Consider the following 13,633-nt stretch of genomic DNA (forward strand, 5'->3'; position numbering starts at 1 on the left):
GATTTGGAGCACTTATACTGACCTCAGAGTTTATCGGTTGACCTGAGACATTCAACTCGGGTACCAGTTGCTGCATCTCATACGACGCTCGCGCTCAGTTTCATCCGCAAGGCGCTAGCTCAATTAGGGGCAAAAAGACGGAGAGGGGTCGTAATCGACCCCCTCCCCTCGGCCGGGGTATATGCAGAAAACCCAAAATTCCGTTGAGGGTTAAGCACTGAAGTGATATATTATGCACTGAAAACAAATCTACTCGTATATGGAGGGTAAAGGTCATTTTACCAGTCGCTAATGAGTTTCAATCGCTGGTTTACTCGTGTATGAAGCATTCCAAGCCCTGAGTTCTGGTTTACTCATTACAAAAACTCATACAAAGAAATCAATGACCTGCCATCCATGAGTAAGGCGACCCCGAACGCATGAAATAAGAGTTCCTTGACTCATGTATTGCGCGTAATTATCGTACTCACGAATTATGCATTCACTAAATCTGTAGAAAGCGAGTTCTGGAAGTGAGTTATGAGTAAATAAAATCACAAATCGTGCGTAAAAAGCGTACTCACAGCCGACCGGTTATCAAACTCGTTTTCGACGTGTTTCTTTACCGATGGATCATAGGCCGCCTCGCCGCCATTTTCGTTCCGGCCGGATCCGTGTGTGCAGGGGGAGTCGCGTGCTGCTAATAAGGTGAGTAAAATACCAGATATTTTGCTTTATTAAGTATATTGTGCGTGGAAAATACCGGAGAATTAAACGACAGCTCTCTTTGCTAGCCTACATGCATGCCTGGGACATAAATATACAGTAAAGGGGCCAGGAAGTTCACATGTGTGACCCCGCGTCCACGTCATACTGCAGTTTAGGTATCAGACTGCCTTTCAAGCAGCGTACAATGAATTTATAGACCTCTGTACATCCAGATCCAGGGTAACAGGCAGAATAGCTGATATTTTTAATATGCACATTGCCAGGATCATGCTTGTGGCAAAATTGCATGCCAAAAGCTTTAGTGCATGTCCAGCGTAACATCACATGCGCTGAGTTCGAAAATGCATCAGGTTTTCACAGCCTTAAAGTTCAGGGTAAAAAAAAAATGTTGACCTTTTTTGCTGTGCACTGCTGAAGACAAAAAAAAAACAGTACCATCCAAAAGCTACCTGTGACATGCCTATCAGAGGAATACCAAAATGTAAATGCAAACAAATGGCAGCATATGCAAGTTCACAGGTGCCCAGCTATGATAAAAAATTGATTTAGGTCGAAGGTGGGTAGGTTGGAATGCTGTGCTTGGTGTCTGGTGAAAAATGATTTTGAAACTGCTTTGAGCTGTTCTCAGATGAAATTTTACCACAAATATTCCTTGTGCACATGACTCGCAGGCTGGCCAGGCAGTGCCCATGCCACACTGCAGTTTCCCATGACGTTATGCTGTTAAGGTGATTGTTAACCTTCGCCCCAGTGGGGGGGGGGCATATGTTACCACCCTGTCGCGTTTTTTGCGTGTGAATAAAAAACCGCGGCGCGTAGCGCCGCGCCGCTTGGGGTAGCTTTTGGTACATCAATTTTGGATAATGTGTGAAATTTTTGACCCCAGGTCATGTCAGGTCAGGTCACCAGGTCAAGTTAACTGACCAGGCCTAAAAAAAAGTTTGCAATCATGTCCAGCCTGCAGTGTTTGTCAGAAAGGTTTCAAACTTGGTGGATTGCATGCTGTTATGGGCGCCTACAATTTGTATATCTCGGATTTTTTATATCCGTGACCTAAGGTCAGGTCAGTGGCGTGACCTTTCCATTACAAGTCAATGGAGAAAAACGAAAATGCCTCTAGATCCGTGTGTACGCATCGGAACAGTCCAAATATTTCAGAATCACAATGATTTAGACCACTCGTGATGACCAAGGTGTCATTTTTGCTGATAGCCTCTAAACAGGTCATCCGAGGTCACTTAAGGCTACAAACAGTTTTTTGCCAATAACTCGCGATTGGAAAGAGATAGAACGCTGGGGATGGTCTCATTGTGTTTGTCTTGTTGAGACGCATCGACTGATATGCAACATGACCTTTTCCGGTAAGGTCATGACCTTGACCTGAGGTCAAATTTTCAAGTTGACCTTTCAAGGTCAAATTATAGTTCATTCGACGCGTCTCGGCGAGGGGAACACGATTCTGGCAATAGAAATGTCGTGGCTTTTTGTAGTCGAAAGTTATTGTCGAAAACCACTTTTCGTAAAAACGGCTATTTTTGGAGTTTTTGCCCTCTGGAGGCTAAACCGTTGACCTGAGGTCAATATTGATAATGACTTTTTCAAAAGAAGAGTTCAAAAGCTATTGATTGCTTTTCCATGCGTTTTTCTAGCTATCATAGTTCATGAGATAGCGGCATGTTTTCTGAAAAATATAATGACAATTAGCAAATTTTGACCTTTGATGACCTCTGGTGACCCCAATATTGCTCTAAGGTGAAAAATGACCGAAATACTTTCAAACGGACGCATTGAGGGCTATCGACTGCTTTTTACCGCGTCTTTCTAGCCCTCTTAGTTTTTGAGTTAGAGGTGGGTGGTAACATATGCCCCCCCCCCCCTCACTAGGGCGAAGTTGGCCGAGACCGCCACTGGGGCGCGGGTTAAGGTGTTAATAGTGAAGAACAAATAGAAATAAACATGTCATATCATACCACCCAGTGCCGTTCTGTCTAATACCACCACGTTTTCCACGCCCCCAGTCTCTGGTTTCCTACAATCCTTCTCCTCCAGATCCTACCATGCTAATCACCCAAAATCCATCATCCCTTTCCTCTGTATTTACCGAGACAGCAGTGGTGTTGAGTTGCCAAAACAGACACCCTCCTATGTGTTTCCACACCCCTTCCTGAGCTACCTGTACTTTTGAAGTTTTCACAGCTACAAGATCAGCTCCACTTTTCTCATGCATCTTACTAACTACCTGAAATCCCCACTGTTGCTGCTCATGACATTGCTCTCCCTTTGTTCACTTCCTCAGGACCAATTCCTGGTCACGAGCCACTATCTTTAGCATCCCCACAAGTTCCTATTTTAACTCCATCTACCCTTTCCCCTCTACAAGGCACTTTGACAAAAGCTCCTCCAGCTCAGCAACCCTGGCCTGCAGTAGTTGAATCCTAGTCATATTCACGTCTAGGTCAGTACCTATAACTCAGCTAAAAACCTTTTTAACGATTCCTTATAACTAGGTATAAAGATTTGTTGTTCTTTTTTCTTTTTTGAAGGTGGATAACTAGCTAGGTATTAGGCCTGAAAAACTCCCTCAAAATTAGTGCACGGACTTAAGCTAACTCAATATCTGCCCTTTATCAATAACCTAAGAAACCTGCTTTGCTCTGAAAAAATTAGCCTCAAATTCACTTAATTTTCCCATATCCAACTCAACTAACCAGCAATCTAAATGTTCCGCAGTGTCCTTTGAACGTGACACCAAGACACATATTTTTGTATGTTCGGTAGACAAACATGCTTTAAATTTTAATGCCCGATTTTCAAACAAACTAGTTTAGAACGTATTGCAGCAAAACTAAACATTAAAAGTTACAAAATCAGATGACGTTTTCTCCCAGCACCGGTGCATTAGTTTTCTCTCAGGAAACTCTGTTCAAAAAAGACTGGCTGACCGTAACTGTGTATTGTTGTGGCGTACATTAATAACATCCATTGGTTTGTTATTCAGGGTCCCAGCACCTCTGTCGATGCGGAGGTCACGGCCGCCACCGCCGACCCCGGCGAGGGCACCAGCGCGAGCGGGCCGCCGGCGATGGACATTGAGGAGAGCTGGCTCGTTATCGGTGAGTATAGAGAGTGAATGCTCATTTGAATGACTACGGCTTCGCTCCGCTCAGCCTCCGTCTGAATAATATGTTGCCCTGCCCGTCGTCAAGGACGTTGTCCGGCCCTCTGCTAAATTTAATTTATTTAGCAGCATTTGTGGACTTTGTGAACATTTGTGAGCGTTGCATGTTTGGAAATAAACTTGCCCTAGGGCTGGCAATTTAATTAGCAAACCTCGTATTTTATCGAAATACCTCGGGTCTAATGACCCTCGGAACTTTGGCAAAAACTCAGTGACATAATTAAATTGTCCCAGCCCCGGGTATGTATATTTTTTTTGCTGCTCTCGAAGTTCCTGTTTTTTTTTTCACCTGACGGCTCGGGATAAAACCGTTACATCACTCGAGAGAAAAATATGCGTTAATCGACCCGAGGCAGCTTGCTCGGGATATAACCATTAATAATATCGGAAATATTTGTTCTCGTTGCAGACAATGCAGTCGACCACCTGCTGCACCACGCTGGCGAGCACGGAGCTGCTCTACGTGGAGAATGAGGCGGTTGTCGAGTTCAAAGAGCTAACCTCGGCGGTCGACTTAAGTGACCAGCTGCCGGGACAGAGACTGACCGGCAGAGTTCTGTTGGTGCCTCATACTTTTCTCTGTTTGTTTCTGTTTTCTGTTCCGCAAGTTTTTGTCATTATAACTAGTTGCAGTTTAAGTAGCTTGTTGCAGTTCGTTTATATTTTGTTGCAGGGTGTCCCGCCCTTAACCGTAAAGAGACGTGAAACGTTGGACGCTAATGAATGAGATACGAGATAGGATACGAAATAATATAATCGCACACAAAGCTGTGAAATAGAAAGCTGCTTGTATACAGGGGCGTAGGCAGGGGGGGGCCACTGGGCCATGGCCCCCCCCTTGGGCGCCGAATGCGCCCTTTGCGATTGGAGGGCGCCGAAGGCGCCCTCCAATCGCAAATGCAATTGTGATATAATCGTTTGTTAGTGATCGAATCGAAAAACAATCGCGACTGGAGGGCGCCCTCCAATCGCGAATGTGTTTACAGGGAAAATATGGATGGAGGGCGCCCTCGGAGGACGCCCATTCCAAATACGCCCTCCAAATACGGTTGGAGGGCTCCCTCGGGCGCCCTCCAACCACATTTGTAGGCTGTAGCTCTCTAAGCGTAACGGTGGTCGCCTATGTAAGCCGCTGTCCTGTAAATAAGCGCCCTCTCACCCGAAGGCGCCCTCCTGTAGGTCGCCACCCTGCTACACATTGCCGCCCTTCTGCTGATCGGCGTCCTCATAATTATTGGCGCTCTCCTACCTATTGCGCCCTCATGTGAAATTTTGAAGGCCGCCTTTCTCCCTTTTGGCACCCTCTTGTTCAGTGCCGCCCTCCTACCTATTGGTTCCCTAGTCCTTCCTGTTGAATGTTAATCGGGGTCCTTCTCCTATTGGCGCCCTCGTGTAGATCGCCGCCCTCCTAACCACTGGCACCCTCCTGTTGATCACCGCCCTCCTATCCACTGGCACCTTCCTGTTGACCAGCGCCCTCCGCACAGACGCCCTCCTGTTCGTGTCATCCTCTTGAGCAAAGGCGCCCTCCTCACCATTGCCACCCCCATTTTAATCGTCACCCTTCCGCTCATTGGCGACTTCCAGTTGATGACCGCCATCCCACCTATTGGCGACCTCTTGTTGATCGCCACCCTCCTATTGGTGCTCTCCTGTTCCTCGCCACCCTCTTACCTGGTGGCGCCCTCCTGTTGATTGTTGATCGGCGCCCTCCTACCTATTGGTGCCCTCCTGTTGATCGCTGCCCTTCTATCCATTGGCGCCCTCCTGCTACTCGCCAACATCCTACCTATCGGTGCCCTACTGTCGAAACTCGGGATGTTGATCGGGACTCTTCTACCTATTAGTGCCCTCCTGTGGATCGCAGCCCTTCTACCTATTGGCAACATCCGTTGATCGCTGCCCTCCTATCATTTATTTACTCCTTTGGCATGTTTTTCAACTTAGTCGTTCTATTGCACATAGTTGATGTCTTGCCTGTGAAAACTGCCACAAATGAACGTGCATTCAGCACAATGAATGAAGTATCTATGCCTACCAAAACTATCTACGCTCTACGATGCATAAAACACGTCTTTGGTCTTAACGGATTGATCCTACTTTACGTGCATCATGGCATCTATATGGATTACGATTAAGTATTGTCAACAGGTTCGGGCGCAACAGCAGGCATCTGAAGTTTCGGTGATTGAAACTGGTTATGTGGGTACACTGTATGCATCTGTGAGAAGGCTATGAAGGCTGGTCTGAGGTAATTTGGATGATGTTTACGCATCTCGCGCTCCGGTATCAATCCGATACGGTGATCTGGTGCGTAGATATGCCACCGCCAATAAACTTTTATACATCGACACCCATGAGCCAAGCTTTCTGTACAGTTTGTGTGGTAGCGGCCCGACCAAACCTTAGGTATTTTTTACACCTTCAAATTTGGTAAAAGAGCGAGAGGAGCTTTGAACAGTGATCGTATAAAAGGCGTGCCTAAAAAGCGGAGGAAAAGGTTGTTTTCAAAAATTTCGCGCGCCTTCGGCGCAGCATTTCAAGAACACTTGACCTTTTGTGACCTGGAGTATAAAGAATACACACGATGCAAAATCAATGCAGCACGACCTATACGAGGTTACGCAAAAAAAAAACTGGTGGCATGGTAAAAAACGCCTCCCAACCCCCCAACTCCCACTGAGCGATTTTTTATCTCGCGACCGTATGGCGCCCTCCTTGGGTGAGGTGGCGCCCTCCAAACCCTTGGCCCCCCCCTTCGCGATTTTCTAAATACGCCGCTGCTTGTATAATAGGTCCGTCTGCTCCTTATGATGGGTTCCTATAGCAGGTCTGGTCTTGCAACCAGCTGTGATCATTGAGCGTTACGCCCGTAATAGGTTGTCCAGTGCTTGTTCTTATGTGCATGAAATACAGGTTAACTTTGCTGTTCTCTTGACTTGTCATTCGTTTTAAACAGTACAAAATGCGCGCAGGGTTATCATTTTGTTAATTTTATGTCGCCCATGGCATGACAATAGGTATCCACGCACTTGTACAGAACAATCGATATCTTGTTGATTGTTCCTATAACACGACCACGTTTCTGTGTTCGGTGTCATTGCTCGGTGTTAGTATTACGGATAGTATATGGTCTTGTTGGATGTTCTTCCTTGTCTTGCATGCTATTTCGCACACGAAATAACACGCAAGATGGGAATGAAAATCTGATAAGTCGCGTTATCCGTAATATTAACAGCGGAAAATCCACTCATCTCCTGCCGGTCAACCTTACCTATGACTGATGAGTAGGTTGACTGGTAAGAGGTGAGTAGATTGACCGGTCGCTGGCGCAGTCAAATAGGTGGTGTCCATAAAACCGCCCATCCATTAGTAAATTAACTCACAGAATGAGAGTAACGGAAGTGAGTAACCAGCGATACATGAGTTTTCACAATGAGTAAGGTGAGTAGATTGACCGGTCGCTGGCGCAGTCAAATAGGTGGTGTCCATAAAACCGCCCATCCATGAGTAAATTAACTCACAGTATGAGAGTAACGGAAACGAGTAACCAACGATACATGAGTTTTCACAATGAGTTAACTCATCGAGCGTGGGTAAATATGCATGGGTAAACGCACGTTTCATCGGAAAGTTGACCGGCAAGTGGTGAGTTGATTAACCGGTCGCTGGGGCCGTCAAATAGGTGGTGTCCATATAACCGCTCTTCCGTGAGTTTACTCACGAGAGAAGAGTAGATTTGTTTTCAGTGTGATGCGAGAAGGTATAGGTCAAAACGAGTATGCACACGAGCGGGTGTGAATAAAACTCTGTTTGAGGTATGCCTTTTTTATTATACATTCGATTTGCTTTAGTTATTGGTAAGAACCGATACAACCGAGAAGAGCGCCGCTGAAGAAAAGGTGGCGCACTTGACGGGTGCGGTTTTAAGGTCTAAGGTCAGTCGGGGACCTCTAAGTTCGGATCAAGCGCTGCATGTTAGGGGCAAAAAAATGGGGACAAAAAAGCATCCCGATTTTGGCAGCATCGTCATGCTCTGTCACGGCACTCATCCACTCCCTCGGCCGAAATATTATTTCCTTTTTGTATGAGTTCTGGCATAATCCCGCCCATTATGCTGCGTGTTGTTTGCCATGAAAAAAAAAACAATGCATGTTCAGCTACGGCCTACGCAGTACGCACTAACCTAACCACCATCCCATCATCCATGGATGATGGGATGGTGGTTAGGTTAGTGCACCACTAGCCACCATCCCGTTCTGTGCACTGCTCCCTTCCACCCCACACGAATCAGCCGAGATACTAGTCAGTCGGGCTAGCGCTATCCTATCCTCCCTTCCTGACTGCACAGCGCTAAAACCCAGAGCCGAGACTTCCCGAGCGCGACCTCTGACCCCACGCGGTCCGAAGGGTCGGCCGATGCCTAAGGGCGCGCCGCGCGCCGGCCACCCGGATAGCCTCTGCCGAGTCTCCCTTTCATACACCGTTTACTACGCGCTCGATTCATTCATGATTCTGTGTTTCCGTGTTCCTGTCGTTAGATGGCTCTACTGATGTCATAGGCGATCCCAGGAAGATTGCGGCCAGAATACCCCAAACGGCAGAAAATGAGGTTTTTGGTGAATATCTCGGAAAGTATTTGGCATACAACGATGCAATTTCACAGTCTCGTGGCAAATGTGCATACACATAATTCGGATTGAGACTTATGCATTTGAACATTATATAGGACCAGATATGTCCGAAAAAGCAAAACCAACAAGACTTTTACTGGAGAGCCGTACGTACTCTAAAAACAACTGAGCATTTCTTCGTGTAACGAGTATCGACACCAAACGTACGGTCTCTGAAATCAAAGCACAGGTGTACGAACTAGGAAAGCACTGACAACAAAAACTCCGTAAAAAAAAACTGACTGAGGCCTTCTCAACTCACATCATCTTCAGTGCCTATAGGTACTGAAGATGTTTCACGGCACGACACTACAGTGCGTTACGTGTATCGCGGTGCTGAGTTCCTATTGGAAACATCCACATACTCGAACGCTCTCAATGTTGGAGCGTCCAAGTTTGTAGATGTTTCTATGGAAACTCAATACCGCGATACTATTAGCGCACAGTAGTGCCGTGCCGTGAAACAGGGCCCTGCTCGGTCACCCGACCACTGCACTGGTGCCTCTGAATCGGCAACAGTGGATTATACGAAGGATGGCCTTCTCGGCCGCACTGAGAGGAATCGCGAACTTCATAACCCGTGCATATATGACCTCAAAAAGGATCATGCTGGGCCCACTAAAAGGCAAATATAGCACAGCGTGCGCCGCAGCGAAGGCAGCCAGCATCTTCATCTCACTGTTTGGGAGGCGATATTTCACATAGCTGACCAGGCACTGGGTTTCTGGGTGAACGGACACAGAGTTGCGCCCATCCTGCAGCTCCGAAATCGTCGTGCCGCCACCGATCACCAAGGTGGCCGCCAGGTCGTCATCTATACCAAGATTGAAAGATCAAAAGAACTATTAACCACTGTAATCTTTAAGTTAAGAAAGACTTTGTATGTCAGGCCGTCCATCCGTCCGTCCATCCGCCCATCCATGTAAATTGAAGGATGTAAAGAAATATTAAGCACTGTAATCTTTAAGAAAATAGCAATTTTGAATGTCGATCCTTAAAAATTGACAGATGAATCTATTAACCCGCGCACCGAAGAGGTTCTGAGCCAACTTAGAACCGACGAGAGGGTGGATGACCGCCCCCCCCCCCCCAAAGATCTCAAGAACTAAGTAACGTCGCGAGAAGCGTCAAACGACATTCGAAAGCTCGTAAGAAGGTCTATGAAAAAAGTACTTCGGTCATTTTTCTCTAGGGTTCAAAATGACGTCATCAGAGGTCATCGAAGGTCAAATTATGCGAGTAACCGTAAAAATACCGACAACATTTAACAAACGACTCCGTAGCTCAAGAACAAAAGAGATAAAAAGTCGTATAAAAAAGGAATCTGATGGAAATAAGAATGACTTGAAATTTATTCCATTGACTTATAATGGGCAGGTAAAAAATGACCTATTCGTAGGTCATCGATATGCAATTCTGAGATATACGAGTTGTAGGTGCTCATCACCAAAATTATTTCTGTGAGTTTCAAGATCTGCTTTCAACAACGAGATAGCAAACTTCGAAGATTGTGTTTCGAGGTGAGGTCACTTAACGTGGCCTGGTAACCTGACTTTTTTAAGATATGAGCTAAAAATTTCCAGAGGGTGTGCGAAATGGATGTATCAACAGTCGTGCCAAATCTGGCGGCGCTATGCGCCGCCGTTTTTATGCTATCTGACAAAACCTGAGGGGGGGGGCTCCCCCGTCGGTGCGCGGGTTAAACACTGTAATCTTAACCCGCGCCCTGCTGTGTCCTTTTTCATAAAGCCTGGAATTGTAGAATTGTAGTTGTAGTTTGTAGGTTTGTACTTTCGATTGTACAAATCTGTTTCATAAAGGAAAAAGTACAATCCGAAAGTACAAACTACAATTCCACAAACCTACAACTCACATTCCGCAATTATCAGCCAAAAAACTAGCAATCTGTTTCATAAAAAGAACGGTTCCTCTGATTTTGGGATTTCCTTGACGGAAAATACAATCGAAATCTACAACGCCCTAACCGTGTGTAGAATTTCGGAGATGAAGCATAGGAATCAGCTTAACGTTGCTAATAATTTAATTCAATAATAACCAATGCTCAGATACACGATATATATTATTACTGAGCGAGAGAGCGCAGCGAGCGAAGCGAGGTCTTTTCAATATAACGAAAAAATCTCAGTATTGAGCCGCCCGGTCCGGCCCGGCCAGTAACACTTTTGCCGTGCTAATATCTCAGCAACCGCTGCACACTGGTCGGAAACGCCCTCACGAGAGGCCACGGGCGATTCCGGAGTTTCGGATTATTTTTTATATAGATCGATTTGAAATTGATCAAATTATTATACTTAGCCCAAGAAAACTAATCCGGGTGACCAAAAATAACTGTAATCAGCCCCCAAAGATGGGGTATCCCAGAACTCGGAAACTGACGCGGAGCAAGAGGTTTCTTGAGCCGGATATTCAGAGTCTTATTGCTGATAGACACCAAATTGAAATCCCACATATTATGCATCAAAATGTTCGTTATGAAGTTGCCGACTGGTCAGTGCAAAATTTTTGGTATACTTTTTACCTAACTATGATTTACTGTAGTTTTTTTATGAAGGCTCTCCTACAGTGATTCTGGAATATAACTGCAAAGTTTAGGCAAGGAAACAACAGGTAGTCCCATCTAGTCCCACTCTGATTTTTTGTGAGCTGAAGCAGGATTTAAATTTACACCAGGGCAACATAAAAGCTAACTGCGCATATTTGCGCAAAATTTGCAGGAGCCGCTCTTCCTACCCAAGTACCGCCCGCCTCGCCCCAGTTTCGGCTCGGCCGCCGCGCCCGGCTTACGCTGACCTGTGTGGCCTGCACGCATCCATGCGTAGTTGACTGGTCATTAAAAACAGATGCGCTTGAGTTTATGAATTTTGTGAAAAGCGCGTTTTATGTATGCATTTATGTATGCATTGACATCAAAAGCCTTCCACATATTGCGTGGCGATTACGGCTTGCATTTAGAGAGCCTTGCTATTGACAGCCATCACTCGGCTGAAGAAAGTGGAAATTGAAACCTTCGTGAATATAAGACGCTGCAAATATAGGACACCTGTCACTGACGTCGGGTTACCTTGGGCAGTCTTTTTACATTAGATCACAATTCCGGTATTTAACCCTGGCCGGACCGATTGGTTTTCTATATTGACCGGGGAGGGTTGGTACAACTCCCTCGCCGTTTCGCCTCTAATTGAGCTAGAGCCTCGCGGAAAAAACGAGCTTGTGTGCCGTTATAAGACGCAACAATTAGGTACTACCCGATTTTAAGGTCTTAGGTCAGCCAGTGGCCTCTTAGGTCAGGTAAGTGCCACAAGGCACGGGCTCGGTTTTAGGTTAATTACTTTGCCAAAAATTGTCGCACTGCCGCGATTTTGGCATCATCGTGTTTGTCTAGCTCAGGCGCGTTGAATGCTATACTTGGTGTTCGGGTGAAGTCAACTTAAGGTGTTAACCTCGGGTCAAGGTCAGGTCGGAGCCCCTTAGGTCACGAAAATGGTTGAAGGAGGTCATATCGTATATCATTCGATTCGGCAGGTCTTCCTGAGTCCAATGGTGGCTTTCCCGACTCTCTAGCTCCATCTGATCAGGAGTTATTGACGAAAAACTTATATGGCCTTAGTGACGTCATAAATGACGTCACGCAAAGTCAACAATGCTAAAGTGAAGCACTGGACCTTGCAAGGAGTGCATGAAACCATTCCCGGTGCCCGAATAGCAGCTCCCAATTTCCCTTGTTGACTTAAAGTGGTGCTAGATCCTGTATTATACTCAATTATGACGTCATAACTTAACAGATTCACGTCATATATTTAGTGCTTGACATCCAAATGATAGCTCACATATGACAGAGAAGGTATGCAAAGTTTTATGAAGTTTGCTTCACTAGTTGTGGAATAACAAGCAAAAAACTTTTGCGGAAAGGCCGCTGGCCTCTCGCTGGAGCGTTTCCGACCAGTGTGCGCTGGACCGATTGGCCTTCGGTCTTTTTTGTTGGGTAGTCCTATTCCTTCTACCCCGTAATTGACTACTCCTAATGCATTTCAGAAACCCTCAGTGGCACGTACCACCATTGGCGATGGAACGGGTGGGGGGCACCGGGGCACCGTACCCCCCTTTGATTTTGCTATTTTATCATTAGCCCTATGGACGTTGCATGGAAAGAATGGGACCAAAAGTCGGCAGTCGGCAGACCCCTTAATTGAAGGTGTTCCGCCGCTACTGCGTGCCACGTGAAAAGTCAAGGGTGTTCATTTTCAAGCTGTTTTGCAAAAGTAGTGATTTTGAGAGGCTCATATCTCAGCAGCCGCTAGGACGATTGTCTTGTGGTAATTGTTGTAGGGTAGCTGCATCCCTTCTACCAAAGGTCGCATACTCTTGACCTATGTGAGTGGCCCCCACTGCATGTGCAAAAAGCAAAAAGAAGAGGTGTTAACTTTGTTCCCGCTCGTTTTTCGCCCAAAAGGCACTTAACTGGTTATTTTCATCATTTTCCTGTTTATATATAACTTCATGTGTGCCGCATTTCCGAAAAAAATGCCGGCATTGAACGGCTCGACCCGACCCCCCTCGATCCGGCTGACCCACGCCAATGGCGTTTTTGAACGGAAGGAACTAAACCGCTGAAACTCGTAGCATCGTTCGGGCCTATTCATTGTTTATAATTCGACAAAAAGACGGTATTTTATCAACAATTTATTTTCCTTATTCATACGAACCTTTTTGTCAGTAGGTAGTCATAATAAGTTCACGAATAATACCTAAAAGTGAAGGATAAATATATACCTAGCTATTATTGATATCAATATCTGAATACATTATGCTAGGTACTATACCTACCATCGATCGACTCATGTAACATTTTTTTTTAACATAGGTAGCTCATAATCTTACATTAACATAACAGTTTTTTTGCGGATAAAGTTCTCTGGGAAAAAAGAGCAGCCTACGCTCATGTCCTATTCGTTTCCGGCTCAGTTTCTTCAACCAACACAATGGAATGACCATGCATCTTCTCTTCAAGACTTGTAGCCCATTTCCTTTCACGCAGTAGGAAAGCTTGTATTTT

The 13,633-nt window shown here is 45.7% G+C and overlaps 1 protein-coding gene and 1 long non-coding RNA gene across 4 annotated transcripts in view; both read left to right on the forward strand.

The window, feature by feature from the left end:
• LOC122368112 (putative lysozyme-like protein) overlaps positions 1–13,633 on the forward strand; it is a 47,955-nt gene that overhangs the window by 20,468 nt on the left and 13,854 nt on the right. The gene's annotated exons all lie outside the window — the stretch shown is intronic.
• Positions 476–6,818, forward strand: LOC122368114. Its single transcript, XR_006254187.1, has 3 exons — positions 476–687; positions 3,707–3,821; positions 4,296–6,818. It is a non-coding gene; the product is annotated as an uncharacterized LOC122368114 (long non-coding RNA).

This window comes from Amphibalanus amphitrite, unplaced genomic scaffold (genome assembly GCF_019059575.1).
Source record: "Amphibalanus amphitrite isolate SeventyFive unplaced genomic scaffold, NRLGWU_Aamphi_draft 000924F_arrow, whole genome shotgun sequence".
In the NCBI taxonomy this organism is placed as follows: Eukaryota; Metazoa; Arthropoda; class Thecostraca; order Balanomorpha; family Balanidae; genus Amphibalanus; species Amphibalanus amphitrite.